The 22,849-nt window shown below is 39.9% G+C and overlaps 1 pseudogene; it reads right to left on the reverse strand.

Annotated features, from left to right (window-relative positions):
- Positions 1-17,981, reverse strand: part of LOC122114757 — a 45,926-nt pseudogene extending 27,945 nt beyond the window's left edge.
- Positions 17,982-22,849: the final 4,868 nt, after the last annotated feature.

Consider the following 22,849-nt stretch of genomic DNA (forward strand, 5'->3'; position numbering starts at 1 on the left):
CATAGGGAACAATAAATACCCCAAATAGCAAAAACAATCCTCAATAGAAGGAACAGTGCTGGAGAATGTCAATGCCAAATTTCAAACGCTACTACAAAGCAATAGTAATCAAAATAGCTTGGTACTGGCACAAGAACAGACCTCAGGACAAATGGAACAGAATTGAAAACCCAGAAATGAACCTACAGAACTACCTTCTAATATTCCATAAGGGAGCTAACAAAATACAATGGAAGAAAGACAGCTTCTTCAGTAAATGGTGCTGGCAAAATTGGTTAACTACTTGTAGAAAACTAAAGCTAGATACTTATATATCACACTGAACCTGAATCAACTCCAAATGGATCAAAGACCAGGATGACAAAGCAGACAATCTGAAAACAATACAGGATGGAATAGGAGAAATCCTAGGTCTCTTTGGCACAGGCTGAAATTTTCTTAATAGAGACCCAGAAACACAACAAATCAAAAAAAGTTTGGACAAATGTCATTGCATGAAATTGCAGAGATTCTGTATGGTAAAGGACCTAGTTAGCCAGATCAATAGAAAGCCCACGGATTGGGAGAAAATCTTCATTAGCCATACAACAGACAAGGTTCTCATATCTACAATATACCTGGAACTAAAAAAAATTAAATCTACCAACAACAAATCTTCAAAGAAACAACTGCCCAATAAATAAGTGGGCTAAAAGCTTAAAGAGAATCTTCTCTAAAGAGGAAAGAAGGATGGCCAATAGACACATGAAGAAATGGTCAACCTCTCTAGCATAAAAGTAATGTAAATCAAAACAACATTGATATACCACCTCACTCCAGTTAGAATGGCTATACTCAAGAACTCTAATAACAGCAGATTCTGGAGGGGATGTGGACAGAAGGGAACCTTACTGCATTGTTGGTGGGAGTGTAAACTTGTTCAAACACTTTGGAAAGTAGTATGGAGGTTTCTCAAAAGACTCGACATAGAACTCCCTTATGACCTAGCAATCACACTCTTGGACATTTACCCAAATGTTCACAAACAAGACCACGCTAAAGCTACCAGTACAACTATGTTTATTGTAGCCTTATTTACCATAGCTAAGATATGGAACCAACCCAGATGCCCCTCAGTAGATGAATGGATCAAGAAAATGTGGTATATATACACAATGGAATTCTATTCCTCCATCAGAAAGAATGACATTGCTCCATTTCTTAGGAAATGGAGAGACTTGGAAAAAATTATATTAAGTGAAGTAAGCCAGGCCCAAAGAAACATAGGTCCCATGGTTTACCTTATTTTCAATAACTAGTATATGTCTGACTCAAGCAGAAATGGTCAGATAAGTTGGTGTTAGGGAAATGAACCCTAAGATATGTATTCAAACATTTTTACTTGCATTCCATTTTTTCTAGTACATTTATAAGTTTATTTCTTTGTTGCTTTTTATGTCCCTCCCTCACGGTATAATCCCTGCTTTCACTGTATTTTATGTTGTTATAATTTATGGAGGGGAAGGGAAAGAAAATTATTTAGGGATTACAGGTGGACCCATTGCAACAATGAGATGTACAAGTCCTATGTCGAAAATGAACTTTACAACTTTGTTAGGGGAAGGTGGAGGGTCGGGTATGGGATGGGGAGAGGATGAGATGGGAAGGGGAATCAAAGGAGGAGGCTACAATGCTTGATAAGATATGTACTCATTATCTTGCCCATGTAATTTTAACCCCTCTGTACAGTATTTTCACTATAAAAAAATATGAAGAAAAAAGAATCAGCTGCTGTGGACTAAAAGTTTGCGATAATCCATCTAAATCGATGACTGCGCATGTAGTTACATGTCTACCATCCCAACTCCAGAGGACTAGGTCTGGTGAAGCATACCTGTCATAGATAGGAGGACCTCGATCCAGCCCAGCCAGAGCATATCTTGAGTCTCTGTTTCAGAAATGCCCAAGACAGAAAGGTGGCTCCTCAGACCCAGGGAGAGGACACAAGTAGGGGGTCATGGTGTCCCCAGAGGGGTGTCTGACCCGGGGTTGGTGTGGTTTGGCGGCAGCCACTCACTTGGTCTGCTGGGAGAACTTGCTGTAGGCTGCTCCAGGTGGGGCGAGCAGCGATAGCAGTGGCATTGCAGACACATGGCCTCAGAGCAAAGAACCAGGGCCAGGGAGCAGGTTGGGGCTTTATGCGGCCTGGCAGGGTACCATTGCCTGATGTTTGAAATTCCGCAACTTGGGAAGGGGGGAACGAAGCCAGGGTGCGGGCAGGCTCAGGTTCTGGGAACAGCCTGTCAGCTCAATTTGCCCCAGGACGGCGTGCTGACATTCAACCATTCATGAATTGGGCCTCGTAGGCTTGTAGGCCGTGAGTTCAGATGCCAGCACTCCCCAAAAATGAATTGTGGAGTAAGAAGTTGATGGTGACACATGTTTTCCTTTTCTGTGAAAGTCCTGGGTGTCAGGTATGAGGTGGAATACATATGCAGACCTCTATCTTATGTAATCAATGTTTTATGTGCCATAATAGTCAAAATAAATGGTCAATACATGAATAAAACAAAAAATAAAATAACTGCACTGAATGCAATATGGAGTCAACATATGTATATAAATATAAATCATATATGTAAATTGTACATGTAATGGTGGGGATCTATTTCAGGCCTAAGCAATAGACATGAATTTCTTGACTTCTAGGAGGCCAGTTTCCCCTTCCCACACAGTGCAACAGAGTTACCAAGACCACGGGTTCCAATCCCAGTCTTGGCAGAAAAATGGCACCTTTATAGTATGTAATAGTACAGTAATTCTAAGGTATTTCATTATACCTCCATTTTATTAATGTGATTGTTTAAATGCCTCATAAAATATTAACTAACATCGATCAGTGTCCTATAACATAATTGTTTATAATTTTATCCTAGAATCATTCAAGAACTGCTCTTTCAATCATGACATACATCATATTCCATTGGTAATCATATGGACAGGAATACGTTTCTTAGGATCTCCTTCCATTTGGAGGTGGCAGGACCAAGATTCCAACTTTGGGCTACAGCTCCCACCACTTAAACCCGAGGATAGGGAATTCACCAGTCTGTCAAAGAACATCAACAAGACCAATGATTAGGCAGGCACCAGTGGCTCTCAGCAGTCCTCCTTGATACTTACAAGGCTGTGATGAGAGGATCATGGTCGAAGTCACCGTAGGCAAGAAAGTCCAAGTTCAGTGCCAATAAAGCCAGAATCCCTGTGGCTCTAGTGTGGAAGGCCAGCCTTGATCAAAAGCAGCTCACAGACTGTGCTCATATCCTGAGTACAAGGTCTGGGACTGGGAACAAACACACATACAGAACAATCTGTAAAGCCATCCAGCTAAATGAGGTCACCCCCTGGTTTCCAACAGAATTGGACCCATTGTTCCCTGGGAAAAGGGCTGGGGGAGCTGCTATCTTCTTGACTCCACCCATGCTGCTTGCATCACAGGATTCTGGCCACACCCCCATTAATTCATAGTTCTTTCTGACCAATGAGATACAAGAATGGTGGCCACGCCCACATTACATGCTGCCTGGTAGCACCAGGATTCCCTCTGTTAGTTTACACCACTATGAGGAATTGAGGAAGGTAGAGATTGCTGAGTGGTGAGGAAGAGACTTCAGGCAACTTTGGAATATAGAAGGAAATTGAGATGCCTGCCCGCACCCTGGCTTCGTTCCCCCCTTCCCAAGTTGCGGAATTTCAAACATCAGGCAATGGTACCCTGCCAGGCCGCATAAAGCCCCAACCTGCTCCCTGGCCCTGGTTCTTTGCTCTGAGGCCATGTGTCTGCAATGCCACTGCTATCGCTGCTCGCCCCACCTGGAGCAGCCTACAGCAAGTTCTCCCAGCAGACCAAGTGAGTGGCTGCCGCCAAACCACACCAACCCCGGGTCAGACACCCCTCTGGGGACACCATGACCCCCTACTTGTGTCCTCTCCCTGGGTCTGAGGAGCCACCTTTCTGTCTTGGGCATTTCTGAAACAGAGACTCAAGATATGCTCTGGCTGGGCTGGATCGAGGTCCTCCTATCTATGACAGGTATGCTTCACCAGACCTAGTCCTCTGGAGTTGGGATGGTAGACATGTAACTACATGCGCAGTCATCGATTTAGATGGATTATCGCAAACTTTTAGTCCACAGCAGCTGATTCTTTTTTCTTCATATTTTTTTATAGTGAAAATACTGTACAGAGGGGTTAAAATTACATGGGCAAGATAATGAGTACATATCTTATCAAGCATTGTAGCCTCCTCCTTTGATTCCCCTTCCCATCTCATCCTCTCCCCATCCCATACCCGACCCTCCACCTTCCCCTAACAAAGTTGTAAAGTTCATTTTCGACATAGGACTTGTACATCTCATTGTTGCAATGGGTCCACCTGTAATCCCTAAATAATTTTCTTTCCCTTCCCCTCCATAAATTATAACAACATAAAATACAGTGAAAGCAGGGATTATACCGTGAGGGAGGGACATAAAAAGCAACAAAGAAATAAACTTATAAATGTACTAGAAAAAATGGAATGCAAGTAAAAATGTTTGAATACATATCTTAGGGTTCATTTCCCTAACACCAACTTATCTGACCATTTCTGCTTGAGTCAGACATATACTAGTTATTGAAAATAAGGTAAACCATGGGACCTATGTTTCTTTGGGCCTGGCTTACTTCACTTAATATAATTTTTTCCAAGTCTCTCCATTTCCTAAGAAATGGAGCAATGTCATTCTTTCTGATGGAGGAATAGAATTCCATTGTGTATATATACCACATTTTCTTGATCCATTCATCTACTGAGGGGCATCTGGGTTGGTTCCATATCTTAGCTATGGTAAATAATGCTGCAATAAACAAAGTTGTGCTGGTAGCTTTAGTGTGGTCTTTTTTGTAAACTTTAGGGTAAATGCCCAAAAGTGGGATTGCTGGGTCATAGGGGAGTTCTATGTGAAGTCTTTTGAGGAACCTCCATACTGCTTTCCAAAGTGGTTGAACAAGTTTACATTCCCACCAACAATGAAGCAAGGTTCCTTTCTGTCCACCTCCCCTCCAGCATCTGTTGTTGTTAGAGTTCTTGATTTTTGCTGTTCTAACTGGAGTGAGGTGATATCTCAATGTTGTTTTGATTTGCATTTCTTTTATGGCTAGGGATGTTGAACATTTCTTCATGTGTCTATTGGCCATCCTTCTTTCTTCTTCAGAGAAGCTTCTCTTTAAGTCTTTCGTCCACTTACTTATTGGGCCGTTGTTTCTTTCAGGATTTGTTGTTGGGTGGTTTAATTTTTTGAGTTCCAAGTAGATTTTAGATATGAGACCCTTGTCCGTTGTATGGCTAGTAAAGATCTTCTCCCAATCCGTGGGCTTTCTATTGAGGTTGCTAGCTATGTCATTTGCCCTGCAGAAGCTCTGCAACCTTATGCAATCCCATTTGTCCAACCTTTCTTTGATTTGTTATGTTTCCGGGTCTCTATTCAGAAAATTTCGGCCTGAGCCAAGGAGACCCAGGGTTTCTCCTATTCCATCCTGTAATGTTTTCAGAGTGTCTGCTTTGAGTTCAAAGTCTTTGATCCATTTGGAGTTGATTCTGGTGCAGGGTGATATATAAGGATCTAGCTTTAGTTTTCTACATGTAGTTAACTAGTTTTGCCAGCACCATTTACTGAAGAGGCTGTCTGTCTTCGATTCTATTATTTTAGCTCCCTTATCGAAGATTAGATGGCTATAGGTCTGTAGGTTCATTTCTGGGTTTTCAATTCTATTCCATTGGTCCTGAGGTCTGTTCTTATGCCAATACCAAACTGTTTTGATTACTATGGCTTTATAGTAGAGTTTAAAATTTGGTATTGATATTCCTCCAGCAGTGTTCTTTCCGTTGAGGAGCGTTTTTGCTATTCGGGGTCTTTTATTGTTCCATATGAATTTTTGGATTGCCTCTTCTATTTCCTTGAAGAAGGAGGGTGGAATTTTGATAGGTATTGCGTTGAATTTGTAGATAGCCTTGGAAGTATTGCCATTTTCACGATGTTAATCTTTCAAATCCAGGAGCATGGGAGGATTTGCCATTTTTTAAGTTCTGTGTTGATTTCCTTTTTCAACATTTTAAAGTTTTCATCACAGAGGTCCTTCACTTCTTTAGTTAATTCCTAGGTATTTTATTTTTTGTGGGGCTATTACAAATGGAGTTGCTTTCCTAATTTCAGCCACACTTTTCTCATTGTTGGCATACAGAAAAGCCATTGATTTTGGGGGGTTAATTTTATAACCTGCTACTTTGTCAAAGTTTTGAATCAGCTTGAGTAATTTGGGAGTGGAGTCTATGGGATTCTTTAAATATAAGAACATGTCATCTGCAAAGAGGGAGAGTTTTATTTCTTCTTTCCCTATTTGGATCCCCTTTATGTCTGCATCTTGTCTTATTGCTGTAGCTAGGCATTCTAATACTAGATTGAAGAGAAGTGGAGAGAGTGGGCATCCTTGTCTTGTTCCTGAGTTAAGGAGAAATGGCTTTAGTTTTTCACCATTGAGTATAATGCTGGCTGTAGGTTTGTCATATACAGCCTTTATTGTATTGAGGAATGTTCCATGGATTCCTAATTTTTCCAAAACCTTCATCATAAAGGGGTGTTGGATCTTGTCGAATGCTTTTTCTGCATCTATTGAGATAACCATGTGGTTCTTATTCTTGCTCCTGTTGATGTGATGAATAATATTAATTGATTTGCGTATATTGAACCAGCTTTGCATCCCTGAAATGAATCCTGTTTGATCGTGGTGTATGATTTTTTGGATGAATTGTTGAAGTTGGTTGGCCAAAATTTTGTTGAGAAATTTTGCATCAATGTTCATCAAAGAAATGGGTCTATAGTTCTCTTTCTTTGATGAGTCCCTGCCTGGTTATGGGATGACTGTTATGATGGCTTCATAGAATGTGTTCGGTAGTGAGCTTTCTCTTTCAATTTCATTGAAGAGTTGGAGGAGAATTGGTGTGAACTCTGCTTTGAAGGCCTTGTAAAATTCTGCTGTAAAACCATCTGGTCCTGGACTTTTCTTAGCTGGGAGGTCTCTTATTGCTGTTTCTATTTCAATGCTTGATATGGGCCTGTTAAGATAGTTTACCTCATCTTGGTTTAGTTTTGGCATGTCAATATTTGCTAGGAAGAGGTCCATTTCTGTCAAGTTCTCAAACTTATTAGCATAAAGTTTTGAGAAATATTCCCTTATAATGTTCTGAATCTTGGTTGTTTCTGTGGTGATGTTTCCATTCTCATCTCTGAGTTTATTAATTTGGGTGTGTTCTCTTCTTTTTCTGATAAGATTTGCTAAGGGTCTGTCAATTTTGTTAAGTTTTTCGAAGAACCAACTTTTTGTTTTGTTGATTCTTTCTATAGTTTTTTTGGATTCTAAGTCATTTAATTCTGATTTAATTTTGATTATTTCTTTCCATCTACTGGATTGGGATTTTTCTTGCTGCTCTTTTTCAAGGAGGTTTAGATGTGTCATTAAATTGTTAGTTTCAGATCTCTCCAATTTGTTGATATAGGAGCTCAGAGCTATAAACTTGCCTCTGAGTACTGCCTTTGCTGTGTCCCAGAGGAGCTGGTATTTTGTGTGTTCATTTTTGTTGAATAGCATGAACATTTGAATTTCCTTTCCAATCTCTTCCATGACCCACTCATGATTCAGCAGTGTGTTCTTCAGCCTAGATGTGATACCGGACTTTCTTTGGTGGCTTTTGGTGTTGAGTTCTAATTTTATTCCCTTGTGGTCAGAGAGAATGCAAGGTATAACTTCAATGTTTCTGAATTTAGAGAAGTTTGCTTTATGGCCTAAAATGTGGTCTATTTTAGAAAACGGTCCATGTGCTGCTGAGAAAAACGTGTATTCTGATGCTGCTGGGTGAAATGTTCGGTAAATGTCTGTTAAGTCTACTGGATCTATGCAGCTGTTTAGATCTACGGCTTCTCTGTTGAGTTTTTGCCGAGTTGATCTATCTAGTGGGGAGAGTGGTGTGTTAAAATCCCCAACAATTAATGTCTTGGATCTATATGGGATTTGAGGGAAAGTAGTGTTTCTTTGATAAATATGGGTGCTCCATTGTTTGGCGAATAGATATTTAGAATTGTAATATCCTCCTGAAGGAGAGATCCTTTAATTAGTATGTAGCGACCTACTTTATCTCTTCTCACGAATTTAAATTTGAAGTCTATTTTATCTGATATTATGATTGCAACTCCCGCCTGTTTATGGGGGCCGTTTGCTTGGTAGATTATGTTCCAGCCTTTAACATTGAAAATGTGTTTGTTTTTACGGGCAAGATGTGACTCCTGCAGGCAGCAGATAGAAGGGTCTTGTTTTTTCATCCAACTAGACAGTCTATGTCGCTTAATTGGAGAGTTCAGTCCGTTAACGTTAAGAGATAGGACTGAGAGGTATTTGGGAGTTCCTGCCATGTTATCTACCTTCTTGGGGGCTGCGAAAACTGGGTTCTTCCTATGGTTCTTGGATTCTCAGTTTGGGTGCAGTTTCTTGGCCTTTATTGCGGTCTTGTTGGTTTTCTATGTGTAGGACATCTTTAAGAATCTTTTGTAGGGCTGGTTTGGTGGAGATGTATTGTTTCAATTTTTCTTTGCTATGGAAGGTTTTTATTTGGCCTTCAGTTATGAAGGAGAGTTTAGCTGGGTACAGTATTCTTGGTTGATAGTTGTTTGTTTTTAGGGCATGGCATACATCATTCCAGGCTCTTCTTGTTTGATTGTCTCTGCTGAGAAACTTGAGGTGATTCTAATTGGTTTCCCTTTATAGGTGATTACCCTTTTCTCCTTGACAGCTTTAAGGATCTTTTCCTTGTTCTGAGTTGATTCTGTGTGGATTATAATGTGACGGTGGGATGTCCTATTCTGGTCTGGTCTATTTGGGGTTCTAAAAGCTTCTTGTATCTGGACAGGCCTATCTTTTTGCATGTTTGTGAAGTTCTCTGCTAGGATCCTGTTAAACAAACTTCCTAGACCATTAACTTCTATTTCTAAGTGCTCCTGTACACCCATTATCCTTAGATTAGGCCTTCTGATGGGGATTTCCAGGTGTTGGATACATCTATAATATTTCTTGGACTTGTCTTGAATGGTTGTATGTTCTTTCTCTATAATATCTAGGCTGTCTTCAATCCCTGAGATTCGATCTTCTGCATGGTCTAACCTGCTGTCAAGACTCTCTACTTTGTTTTTTATCTCTTTTCCTTCTAGTTGGTCAACTTTGATGGCTTCAAGTTCTTTGTTGAAGCTCTGTTTTAAGTCTTGTATGAATTTCTTTACTTCCTTAATTTGGTGTTCAGTGTTTGTCCTCAAATCACTTAGTTGATTGGTTATGGTTTCTTTGGGCTCCCATTCCTTCTGTTGGGTTCCATTCAGCATTCCCTTTTTGGTCTCCCTGACTTCCTTCAGCTCTATGTTAATGGATTCCATGAATGCCTTTAGTGATCTGTGTGTGTTCTCTAGCTGGTCTCTCAATTCCTGTATTACTCTTTGATTAGCTTCCTCCCGTTCGTGGGATTCCTGCAGATCTCTTTGAGTGTTCTCAGCCTGCTCTCGCCATTCCTCCCTTTCTCTTTGAGTATTCTCAAGTTGTTCACGCAAATCCTGTATCAGTTTTTGAGTAGCTTCCTCACGCTTATGATATTCCTGTATAAACTTCTGGGATGCCTCCTCTCTCTCCCTATCACGCTCATACAGAGTCCTTTGTACGTTGTCAAACTTCTCATTTATCATGTTTGCCAGCAGTGTTTGTAGAGCTATTTGGGAACTCTCCTCTGGATTATTCATTATCCGTTCTAACCCCTGATTATCAGGATTGGGAATTGAGATACCCGAATTTGCCATTTTTCTTGTGTTTTTCCGGCTTACTCTGCCCATTTGAGATGAAGATAGCACCAGTTTTGTGCTAGAACACTATCTTAAGGCAACCATCAACCAAAGTTTGCATTTGTACAGTCAATAGTCTACAGATACAATCTAGTTCAACAGATACATCTATTCGACATCAAACAACTATATGTTAAAAGACTTTGAACCGCAGAGAAGAATTTGGAAAACCAGAAATTATTAGGGTTAGGGAGAGATGTGGGTAAAAAATAGGAATAGTTTGGTGTGGGGAGGCACAGGGAGAGTTAACTATGTCCTAATCACAATGCAGGAAATAGGTTGGGTAGGATGCAAGTAGAGAGAGAGAGAAAAAGAAGAAAGGGAAAGGGGAATGAAAAGAGACCAGAAAAAAAATGGAAACGTAAAAATTAATGTTATTATAGAGATTAAAAGACCATCTATTTAGAGAGGAATGTGAATATGTTGAGAAAAAGGGAGGGACATAGAGGAGATGTGAAAAACTTTAAAAATGCTTAAAATATTATATAGGTATAAAGAGGTAGTACTGCTATTAATGAATTTAAGTCTCAGAGGTTTTGAATTGAGTAATAAGTTTGTGGATTAAGTGTGTACACAATGGGGGATAGGTTCTACTAGTTAACTACGGGTTTATCTGAGGATGTGCAGGACAAGAGTTAAGTCACATAAAGAAGAACAAAAGAGGAAAAGGTGGAAAGGATAGGAAAGTGAGAAGAGAAGATCAGAAGTGCAGTAGAGCTAGATCAAAAAAAAAAAAGATAATTAAGAATGAAAGACAAAGAGAAAGAGGACAAGAAAAGAAAGGAAAACACACATTCACGTTATTCCTAAACTAAAAATTATGAGGAAAAAAAAAGTTGCTGAAAACAATTATTTTTTCAGAAGAGGCAAAAATTAAAGATTAATAAAAGTTTTAGAAAAGGAAAAAATTTTTTTATATATATAAGGTAACAAAAAACGAGAAAAAATCAAAACAAAAAAAAAGAAAAAAAGAAAAGAAGAAGAAAAAATAAGTTCTTTGATTTTTTTTTGGGGGGGGGGGAGGGGTGGGAAGAGTCCTGTATCTCCCTTTTGTCTGTAACCAGAGTCTGGTTGGAGTCTCTGGTCAGCTTGAGGTCCTGTGGCTTGATTGGTTTCTTAAGTCAGTTTGTTGGAACAGGCAGAAAAATGCTCTGCTTTACCCAAGATTTTGAGATCCCCCTCCCAGGTTAGTTTACTGGGAGGGTGATCTGCTTTGAGAATCACACAAGAGGGGGATGCAGTGATGAGGCTAGGTTCTGGGTAGAGTTGAGGCCTTTCAACAAACAGTAGCTTTTCCCTGGGGCTATTTTGTGAAAAAAAACTCACAGCACCCAGCCTGGAGCCATTCTCAGGGTTTCTGTTTTTCAACTGATTGTGGTGGCTGCTAGAGGGAGGGGCAGCCTCTGGCTCTGGTTACACGGTGAGGAGAGCCACTCCAATGGCTGGCGCCTGAGCTGGGTGACTTTTCCCTGGATGGAACTGAGTCTGTGAGGTCACTTCGCCTTTAAGTTCTTGTGACCTGCTAAATGACTCGTTTTATTTCAAGGTCTGAGCTGGAGCTAGCCGCTCCTCCGAGCTTTGTCGGTATCCAAGATGGAGATCACCGGTGCTGGGGGGGAGGGGTGGCCTTCCCTCCTCTGCTCCCTGAGAAGGAGTGAGGAAGTCGGGCTTCTACTCACGCTGAGTCTTGGATCCTGGGTCGTCTCTGGTCTGCAAATTGCAGGATGAAGTTGTCCACTCCTTGTCGGTTCTTGCTGGTGTTGAGTAGAATCTCTCGTCCGCTGCGTCTGGCTCCTTCGTCCCGGACTGTGTCTCAAGTATATGATGCTGGTAGTTTTAATGTGAACTTCTTTGTTATTTTTTGGAATACTGACCCTGAGTGGAATTACTGGGTAATAGGGAGATCTATGTTTAGTCTTTTGAGGAAAGTTCATACTGCATTCCAGAGTGGTTGAACAAGTTCAATTTCCTACCAACAGTGTAATAGAGTTCCCATTTGGCTACTTCCACCTCAGCATTTGCTATTGTCAATTTCCTTGATAATGGCCCTCCTAACTGGGACGAGGTAGAATCTGTCTTGTTATTGTAGATTTCTAGGCACCTTCTAACTACCATAAATGAATGAATCCATGAAACCTATATTCCTCTGAGTGTGCATTCCTTTCTCTTAGTATAATTTCCCCAAGCCTTTCATTTTCCTTAAGACTAGTGAAAAGTCATCTCTTCTGTTGGGTGAATAGAAATCCATTGTGTGTGTGTGTGTGTGTGTGTGTGTGTGTGTGTGTGTGTAAAATGACTATAGGACCATGAGTTCATTTCTAAGCCTTCTGTTTCATCTGTAATTTTGTAATTTCATATTAAATTTGGATTGCTTTCCCTACTACATTGAAGAATATTGTTGGGATTTTGCTGGGTATTGCATTGTCAATTGTTTGGGGGTAATATTGCAGTTTTCACAATGTTAATTCTTCCAACCAGGAGCATTGAAAGACTTTCCATTTCCTTGAATCTCCTTCAATTACCCATTTTAGAGTTTTAAGGTTTTTACAGTAGAGGTCCTTCTCATTTTTAGTTAAATTAATTAATTCCTATTTTCGTTGTTGTTTTGTTCTGTTTAGATTTGATTTGATTTTGAGCTAATATATATGAGGTTGTTTTTTGGATTCCAGCCTGGATCTTCCCATTGTTGGTAACACAGAACAACTACTGATTCTTGTGGGTTTTATACCCTGCTACGTTGTTGAAGGTTAGCATCACCTTTACTAATTTGAGGGAGGAAGTTCTAGGGTCCTTTAAATACAGGATCATTTCATCTGTAAAAAGGGATACTTTTCCTTCTTCCCTATTTGGATCCCCATTATGTTTTTCTCTTGCCTATTGCTCTTGCTAGGAACTCCACTACCATATTGAACATTAGTAGAGAGAGTGGACATCCTTTTATCATTCCTGATTTTAATGTCTTCATGCTTCCACCATTAGGTACATGCTTATTATCTCTTTGTCATATACATACTCTGTATTATATTGAGGAAAATTCCATGCATTCCTAGCTTCTCAGACCTTTAATCATAAAGGGGTATTGGAGTTTGTTAAAAGCTATTTTTACATCTATGTATATATGATAATGTGGTTTTTGTCCCTGCTTCTGCTGATGGTTTATGTTATGTTTATTGACAAGTATATTGGATCCAATTGGATCCTAGAATGAATACTGTTTGATTATAGTATACGATTTTTTTGTTAGTTGCTGAAATTGGTTGGTGAGAATTTTATTGAGAAGTTCTGTATCAATGCATATCAACAGTTCAGTTCATAGTTCTCTTTCTTTGATGAGTCCCTATCTGATTTGGGGAAGAGTCTAATTCTAGCTTCATAGAATGTGTTTGATAATTTCATTTCCCTTTCTATTACATTGAAGAGTTAGATCTGAGTATTGCAAGCTCTTTGCAGGCCTTAATTTCATGGTAAATCCATTGAGTCCTAGATTTTTCTGGTATGGGAAATTGTTTATTGACATTTCATTTTCATTACTTCTTATGTATCACTTCCTGTTTCAGTTCGAGTATATGAAAGCATAAATTTCTCTAGAATACTCCAGGTGACTGGCATACGGTTTTCAAAGTACTTTCTTATAGCATTCTCAATTTTGCTTATTTATGTTGTGATGTCTAATTTTTTCTCTAATTTCTCTGTTTGGGTGAGTTCTCTTATAGTATTTTCAGGGTTTTTTTTTTTTATTATGAAGGTGTTAGACAGGAGGGGGGGTTAGATTAAAATAAGTAATGAGTACATTACCCCCAACCTTGATATCCCATACCCACAAAGTTATAAAGTTCATTTCTAACATAGTGTCTAGTGTTTATCACTGTTGTTTTGGTTAATCTTTGTCCCACCATTTCTGTGATTTCTCTTCGTTCCCCAAATCAAATTAACTTAGGTATAAGACAAAGGGTACGGAAATAAAAACAGTGACTACAGGGAATAAACCAAAGGGGGAAAAGTAAATAGAAATAACTAAAAACAGTTCACCATACAATTATCTTGTATCCATTTCTTGGAGCTCATTTCAATAAGCATCATTTTCTATGGTGATATGCATATAGCTATTGAGCTATTGTGCTCTTTTCTAGGAATATCCTAGATATATTCTAGTTTTTCCAAATGAGTGAAAACATGTAGCCTATGATGTTTTGGGTCTGGCTTTTTTGACTTATTATGTTTTCCAAGTGTTTCCTTTTCCTTACAAATGGGGCAATGTCATTCTTTCTAACGGAACCATAGAAATTTGTTGTGAATATATATGACGTTTTTTTGACCGATTCATCTACTGAGGGGCATCTGTTTTGGTTTCATATCTTAGCTATGGTAAATAATGCTACATTGGACATAGTTTTGATAGTAGCGTTAGTATGGCTTTGTTTGTGGTCATTTGGGTAAATGCCCAGGAATGGGATTGCTGGATCATAGGGGAGCTTTTCTGAGAAACCTGTACACTTCTTTATGGAATATTTGAGCAAGTTTACATTTCCACCAATAGTGTAGTAATGTTCCTTCTTGGCCATATCCCCACCAGCCAAGCATCTGTTGTTATTAATTTTCTTCATAATGGTCATTCTAACTGGGGTGAGGTGGAATCTCAATGTTGCTTTGATTTGCATTTCTATGGCCAGAAATGTTGCATATTTCTTCATGTGTCTATTGGCCATTCATATTTCTTCTTCAGAGAGGTCTCTCTTTAAATCTTTAGCCCACTTATTAATAGGGTTGTTGGTTTTTGATTATTTGTTTTTTGGGGGTTAACTTTTGGGGCACTAAATATATTTGAGATATGAGGCCATTGTCTGTTGCAGAGCAAGTAACGATCTTCTCCCAATCTGTGGACTTTTTATTTATCTTTCTATCTATATAAATTCTCTTCTTAGTCGGATTTGGAAAGGGTCGGTCAATTCTGTTAATTTATTGAAAGAACCAACTCTGTTTTGTTGATCTTTTTATGTTTTATTTTGTCTTTACTTAGCTATTTCTGATTTAATTTTTTTTGGTAGGTCATAGGGCTTGAACTGTGGTCTTGAGCACTGTCCCTGTGCTCTTCACCTCAAGGCGAGAGCGTTACCGTTTGAGCCACAGTGCCACTTCCGGGTTTCTATTGGGTTATTGGAGATAAGAGTCTCACGGACTTTCCTGCCAAGGCTGGATTTGACCCCTGATCCTCAGATCTCAGCCTCCTGAGTAGCTAGGATTACAGGCGTGAGCCACAACCTGTGCGCGTCTCTGATTTAGTTCTTTTTTTTGTTGTTTCTGTCTACTGCTTTGGGTTTGGACTTGTTCCTGTTTTCAAGAAGATTGAGGTATATAATTAAAATACAGACTTGAGATTTCCCCAATTGGTTGATGTAGGCACTCAGAGGTATACATTTTCCTCTATGTATTGCATTTACTGTGTCCCAGAGGAGTTGGTATTTTGTGTGTTCAATTTGTTAATTTTCAGAAACTTTCAGACTTTCATTATAATGTATTCAGTGCCCCACTGGTCATTCAGTAATGTGTTGTTCAGTCTTCATGTATTTGAGAATTTTTTTTTTTGCTTTAGTGTTTAATTCTAAGTTTATTCTGTTGTGTTCTGACATGATTTGGCAAGTCAATTTATTTTTCTTTCATTTTGGATAGAATTTCTATGTAACATAGGGTATGTTCTATTTTGAAGACTCTTCCAAGAGCTGCTGAGAGGAATGTTTCTATTGATGCTGAATGTATATTCTGTAGATGTCTGTTAGGGCTAGGCGGTCAATGTAGTTATTTAGGCCTGCAATTTATTGGTTGAGTTTTTCCTGGATGACCTATCCAAGGATAACAAAGATGTGTTGAGATGTGTTTTTAGATTAAGTATTATTTGGTTGATGAAGTGGGGGTGCTCCAGGATTCAGGGCATTGATGTTTAGACTTTTTATATCCTCCTAATGGAGAGTTGCTTTTATCAATATATAATGTCTCTTCCTCCTAATTTTAATTTTAATTTTATTTTATCTTATGTTAGTAATTCTACTGTGGCCTGTTTATGGTGTCCTTTTGCTTGAAATTTTTCCTTCCAGCCTTTCAGTTTGAGTATGTGTTTGTTTTTGTCAATAAAATGTGTCTCTTGTAGATACTAGATGTATGCATCTTGTTTTTTGATACTAGTATCTAATCTATGTCTTCTATTTGTAAATTTAAGTGCAATGATATTGAGAGTTAAGACTTTGCAATATTTGATAAGTCCTGCTGTTATGCACCTGTTGTTAGGAGCTGTGCCTCATCTACTCTTAATATATTTACCTTGTTCTCTGGTAGGGAGCATTCTATGTAACCAGTTCCTGTTCTTCTTGATCTTCTCTATGTAGGATATATTTGATTAACTTCTATAGTGCTAATTTGGTGGAGATACATTGTTTCAAGTTTTCTTTTTCATGAATATTTTTATATATCCTTTTAATATAAAGGATAGTTTGGCTTGGGACCATATTCACGGTTGGTAGTTGTTTGCCTTTAATGTTTGTCATACATCATGCCAGGCTCTCCTTTTTACCATATCAGCTAAGAAATCTGTATTTATTCTGACGCTATATCTTTTATAAATAATCCGTCTTTTGCCAGGTGTTGATTTGATCTTCTGTTGTGATTTCTTTTTCTGGATTTAGGTTTTTGTCTAGACCATTAAGTGTAGGAGAAGAGATCAGTTGTGGTGAGATGTTGTCATGTTAATACTTGTGGTTACAATGACAGTTTGGACTGTCCAGTGGTAAGGTGAATTGAGTCTATGTTTAGATGTGACTGTCTCTGTTCATGATTTATTTCCCATGTGGCCCTTTGTTTCCACACTGCAGTTGTGCTTTTGAATATGTTGGCCAACACAGTCACAGCAGTCACCTGCCTGGCTAGGTAACTTTTCATAGAATTCTGTTTTCTTGTGAAGACAGTATAAAATCTGCCTCTGAATTTTATATCTATACATAATTATAGCTGACTTGGTGTGAACCTCTAGAATTGGAGTATCTTCTAGGACTCTCAATATCTGTTTCATTAGAGAGTGCTAGGGTAATTTTCTGTTGTTATTCTGTCATTGTTTTTCCTCTTCCCCAGGTTTATTTATTTATATTTTGGATTTTTTCACATAATTTATGATTTGTGATGGTTGTATCAGATTATTTTTGTTTTTATATTTGTGTTACTTTGAAATAGTGATTTCAGGCTTGTATGAAGAGACAGTAATAATAAGAAATGTGAAGAGCCTAAGGCTTAAAGAGGTACAATGAAGGCCTAAGTAACTCCATTACAGGCTAGCAACCATCTTGTAAGGTATGAATTATTAAAATAACCATGTGTTTGACATAGAAATGACACAAAAAGAAAAACAATTCCTGGACAACTGAGACATAAATGATCCTTGGGAAAGCCACAGGAATTTTCTCCAGATGCATTGACCAAACACTGGGTGGCCATGCAGGACACAGTGACCCAGTGGCCAGACAATTCCCATCAATATCACATCCATAATAATATTAGCCAATCACCTATGTATAGTGTAGTTTGCTTAAAATGTTAACCAATCGTGTAATTTCTCATGTAAAACTTCCTTAAAGTTGTTTGTTCAATACTATAAAAAAAAAAAAAAACTGTGCTTATTCTATGCTCGGGGCTTCTTAGCATCACCGGTTACTGAGTGCGTGGAGGATCAACCTCGAGCTTGCAAATAAACTACTCCTTTGTTATTTGCATTGGTCGTGGTCTCTGGTGGTCTTCGGGGGGGTTTCAAGACCAGGTACAACAAATAGGGGCTCATATGGGATCTCCCTCATAAGCTCACCCAGACACCTGATCAGGGAGTAGTAAAGAACAGCCAGTAAGTTTTGTAACTCTGATATTTGTGTAGTTTTCAGGTTGGGTCTTGGAGTTGGCAAGAAATCCTGGCGGACGTGCTATAAGGCAGCCAACGGGACCAGTGGGAGATGTCCCCCAGAAGCCCAGGGAAGGTACAGTATTCACTAGTGTGGACATTTGGGCCCATCTGTAGTCCTGAACTGTCTGCTTGATAGTTTATAGGGTAGACTGTCCACTAGTGCGGATATTTGGGATGTTTCCTGTCTTTAGTCCGGCAATTTCTGTCTGATAGTCTACCACTCAGTCTATCACCCACATGCTGTTAATGTGTCTTCTCTTAAAATCTGTGTGTCTGTCTGTATTGTGGCTTTCATGGAACATTTCCTCTTTCATATTCATCCTGGCACAGATGCCTGGAAACCCTGCTTGCCTCTATGTAAAATTGTTATTCTTTGTTCAGTTTCTTGTCCAACAATAATTACTTTCTCTTTCAGACTCTCTTGTCTTCTGCTTCGAAGGGTGAAATTTGGCTCAGAAAGTTGGCTCACTTGAAGCAAAGCTAGATTCGGGTAGTCTTTTAAACGATGACACTGCTGAAACATCACCAAGTGTCTCCATCTACCTCTTTGGGATCCTAAACAGGCCAGCGAATCCACACTTTTCTCCTTGGGACACTCTGAGTTGTGGTTTTATCCTAAATCCCCGAAAGCACCAGTTGTTTAATTTTGTGACATTTGTAATTGCCTTCCTCCTTTTTTCTTGTCTTGTGTGTGGATTGATATACGCTGAAATGAGTCAGAACAAAAGTACACCTCTTACGTTTCTGACAGATACTTTTAAAGATGTTAAGGAAAGAGCTAACAATTTAGGTGTTGAAGTTAAAAAAAGAAAAATTACTTACTTTGTGCAAGTCAGAGTGGCCTACTTTTGAGGTTGGATGCCTGCCCCCAAAGAACTTTTAATCTAAACACCATTTGGGAGATTAAATGTAGGGCTTTTCTCCCAGGAAGTGCAGGGCACCCCAATCAGATTCCCTATATTTTAGTATGGCAGAATTTGGTGCAGGAACCTCCAAAGTTTATTGCCCTTTCTACCCCTTTCTGTCAATAAAAACAAGATTTTAGCATTAGAAAAGGTTGTGTCAACTACCCCCTCAGTCTCCTTATATACCATTTTACAGGAAGGGAGTGAAGATCTTCACTTATTAGCCTTTGATCTCCTCCCATACCCTTCACTCCTGCCTCCTCCACCCCTCATGGAGGAAGGGGAGGCAGTAAGATATGACAAGCAAGGAGCCAGCAGGAACTTGGAAGGGCCAACAGGAAGAACTCTTGGTAGCATTCAGAGAGCTGCTAGCCTGAGTCTCCCTGACACCACCATGATGCTGCTGTTCAGAGAAATTGGGCCACCAGACAAAACCAGAAACCCCTGACTTCAGTGTTGGCCCTTTCCACGAATGACTTATATAATTGGAAAACACAAAATGCAAAATTTTCAGATAATCCCAAGGATTTGATTTATCTCCTAGATAATGTAATGTTCATGTGTCAGCTGACCAGGGATGATTGCCAGCAGTTACTTCGGGTCTTGTTCCACACGGAAGAAAGAGAAAGGATTCAAACTGAGGCAAGGAAACTGGTTCTGGGGGATGACGGGGAGCCTACTGCTAACCCGGATTTTACCAATGCATCTTTTCCATTAACCATGCCTCCAAATGATGGTTGGGACTACAACACGGCAGAACGTAGGGGGAGATTAAGGGTCTATCGCCAGACTCTAATGGCGGATCTCAGGGGAGTAGCCTGCAAACATAACAATTTGGCTAAAGTATACATGGTCTTACAGGGAAGGAAACCCTACGATGCCCAAATAGTTGATGTCTACACAGACATTAGTGCACTTACTGCCAAGAAATATTGCATTAGGTCAAAGAATGTGCTAAGAAAGGGAAACTGAACAAAGCAGTGGCAGCCCCATAGAACGTCGACACTAATGGCTAACAGTACTGCTAATAATGAATAGGGATGTCAGGGTTCAATTCCCCTTCCTGAACCCAGGGTAGCACTGAGAGTGGATGGGACTCCAGTAAAATTTCTAGTGGATACCGGGATCCAATACTCTGCTTTAATAAAGCACCAAGGAAAAGTCTCAAATAAAATCTCTTGGGTGTTGGGCTAGGATGTAGCTCAGTGGCAAAGCGCTTGCCTAGCAAGTACAACGTCCTGGGTTCAATCCCCAGTAAAAGAAAAGAAAAGACAAAAAAATACAGTTAAAAAAACTCAAACAACAACAAAAAACCTCTTGGGTGCAAGAAGTAATGGGAATTAAACAATACTCATGGACCACTGAAAGAACAGTGGACCTGGGGATGGGATGAGTGTCCCACTCATTCTTCGTTATTCCATAAAGCCCTTATCCCTTATTGGGAAGAGACTTGTTAACCAAGGTCAGGACACAGATTCACTTATATCCAGAAGGCCCCCAGGTGGAGGATGCTCAAGGAAGACCAATACAAATATTGACTCAGGGCCTGAAAGATGAGGACCGGTTGCTCCAACCACCCTAGACTCCTGACCAAGAAATCACCTATTGGCTGGAAAGGTATCCAGAAGCTTGGGCAGAGACTGGCGGAGTGGGACTAGTGAAACATAGACCAGCTCTCTTCATCAAAGTAAAATCAGGGGTGGACCCAGTTAGAGTTTGACAGTACGCTATGTCCATGGAGGCACAGGGGGATTTACACCCCACATTAGGTGTCTGCTAGACCTGGGTGTATTGTGACCCTGCCAGTCAGAGTGGAACACTCCCCTGCTACCAGCCTGCAAGCCCAAATCTAATGAATATATGCCAGTACAGGACTTCAGGGAAGTCCATAAAAGGGTAATGGACAATCACCCTACCATACCTAACACCTACACTCTCCTGAGCACCCTGCCTCAATATAGGCAGTGGTACATTGTATTAGATTTAAAAGATGCCTTTTTCAGCCTATCCTTGGTGCCCAAAAGTAAAGATCCCTTTGCCTTTGAGTGGACAGATGTCAAAGGAGGTGTCAGTGGATATGGACAAGACTCATTCAAGGATTCAAAAACTCACCAACACTCTTTGACGAAGCTCTGCATGAGGACTTGGGTGAGTTTAGGGGAAGCCACCCTGGTCTGACTTTGTTGCAATATGTTGGTGACTTATTAACTGCTGGTGAAACTGAAAGAGAATGCATCCACGGAACAGAAGATTTACCCCAGATATTGGGAAACCTTGGTTAATGAGCATGGGCCAAGAAAGCGTAAACTTGCAAATCAGAGGTAACTTACCTGGGCTATTTATTGAAATGGGGGCAGCGATGTTTCACCAAAGACAGAAAAGAAACAGTCCTTCAAAATTCCAACACCACGGTCACAGCACCAAGTAAGGGAGTTTTTGGGTTCTGCCACCTTTTGCCATCTGTTTATCCAAGGGTTTGCAGAGCTGGCTAAGCCTCTTTACGAGGAGAAGCAACTGTTTCAATGGACAGAGGAAGCTGAATGAGCCTTTGAACAGATAAAAACTGCCTTATAATAAGCTCCAGTGTTGGGACTCCCTGATGCCAGTAAACCCTTTTACTTATATGTGGATGAACATAATGGAATAGCAAAAGGAGTCCTAAACCAATATTTGGGCCTGTAGAGAAAACCAGTAGCCTACTTGATAAAGAAATTAGACTCAGTAACAGTAGGATGGCCACCATGTCTGAGAATGATAGTGGCTACTGCTCTGATGGTAAAACACACGGATAAACTAACCATGGGACAAGAACTGTATTTTACGACCCTCCACACTATTGACGGTGTGTTAAAGCAACCACCAGATTGGTGGCTCAGCAATACCCAACTAACCCATTACCAAGGAATGCTACTCAACCCTCTCAGAATCAATTTCCAGGCTCCTTCGGCTCTCCACCGGGAAACGCTTCTAGCAGATCAGGATCTAAACATGCCACTACATAACTACTCAGAGATCCTGGCACAAGTCCATAACATCCAAGAGGACTTAAGGGTCCAGCCATTGCTGGACGCTGAACTAGTGTGGTTTACAGATGAAAGCAGTTTTATTCATCAGAGAGAGTTATGCGGGAGTGGCAGTAGTGACTGAGACTGATGTGGTCTGGCTGAACCTCTACCAGTAGCCATATCATCCCAGAGAGCCAAGTTAATAGCCCTGACCCAAGCTCTAACGCTAGGAAAGGACAAAAGGCTAACTGTGTTCACTGACAGTCCGTATGTATTTGCAACGGCTCATGTACACAGAGCTATTTACAAAGAAAGATGATTACTGACATCTGAAGGAAAATCCATCAAAAATAAAGATGGAAACTTGGCTTTAATTACTGCTCTTTGGCTGCCTAAGTTAGCCATTGTTCATTGCCCTAGACATCAAAAACCTAAAGATGCTGTGAGTAATGGCAGTACCCTGGGCTACAGAATAGCACAGGAGGTGGCATTAAAAAGCCACTCTATAATGATGATTAAAACCCAGACCCTATTTCAAGAACTCTTCAGAATACTCCAATATACACCACAGATGACTTGAAATGGATTGATCAACTGCCAATGGCACAATGGCTAAATGGTTGGTGGAGAGATTTTAGGAGCAACATTATCTTACCAGAGCAGTTAGGGAGTAAAGTACTGCTTAAGTTGCATTGAAGCACCCACATGAGTGCAAGGAAGATGCAAGATCTGGTGAGAAATACTGGACTTTGGATCAAAAATAACCATGCTAAAATAGAACAGATTTTCAGGGACTGTAAGGCATGTCAACTGACAAGTGCAAGGAAGAACTAAACAGAAACAGGCAGTCAAATCAGAGGAGATAGACCAGGAACTTACTGGGAGGTGGAATTCCAACTTGGCAAATATGGATATAAATATCTGTTAATTTTCATAGATGGGTAGAATCCTTTACTACAAAGTGTGAAACTGCACAGGTAGTGGCTAAGAAGTTACTAGAAGAGATCTTTCCCAGGTTTGGCTTCCTTATTATGATAGGATCAGATAATGGACCAG

The sequence above is a fragment of the Dipodomys spectabilis genome, unplaced genomic scaffold, assembly GCF_019054845.1.
Source record: "Dipodomys spectabilis isolate Male_0828 unplaced genomic scaffold, ASM1905484v1 ptg000109l, whole genome shotgun sequence".
Classification (NCBI taxonomy): Eukaryota; Metazoa; Chordata; class Mammalia; order Rodentia; family Heteromyidae; genus Dipodomys; species Dipodomys spectabilis.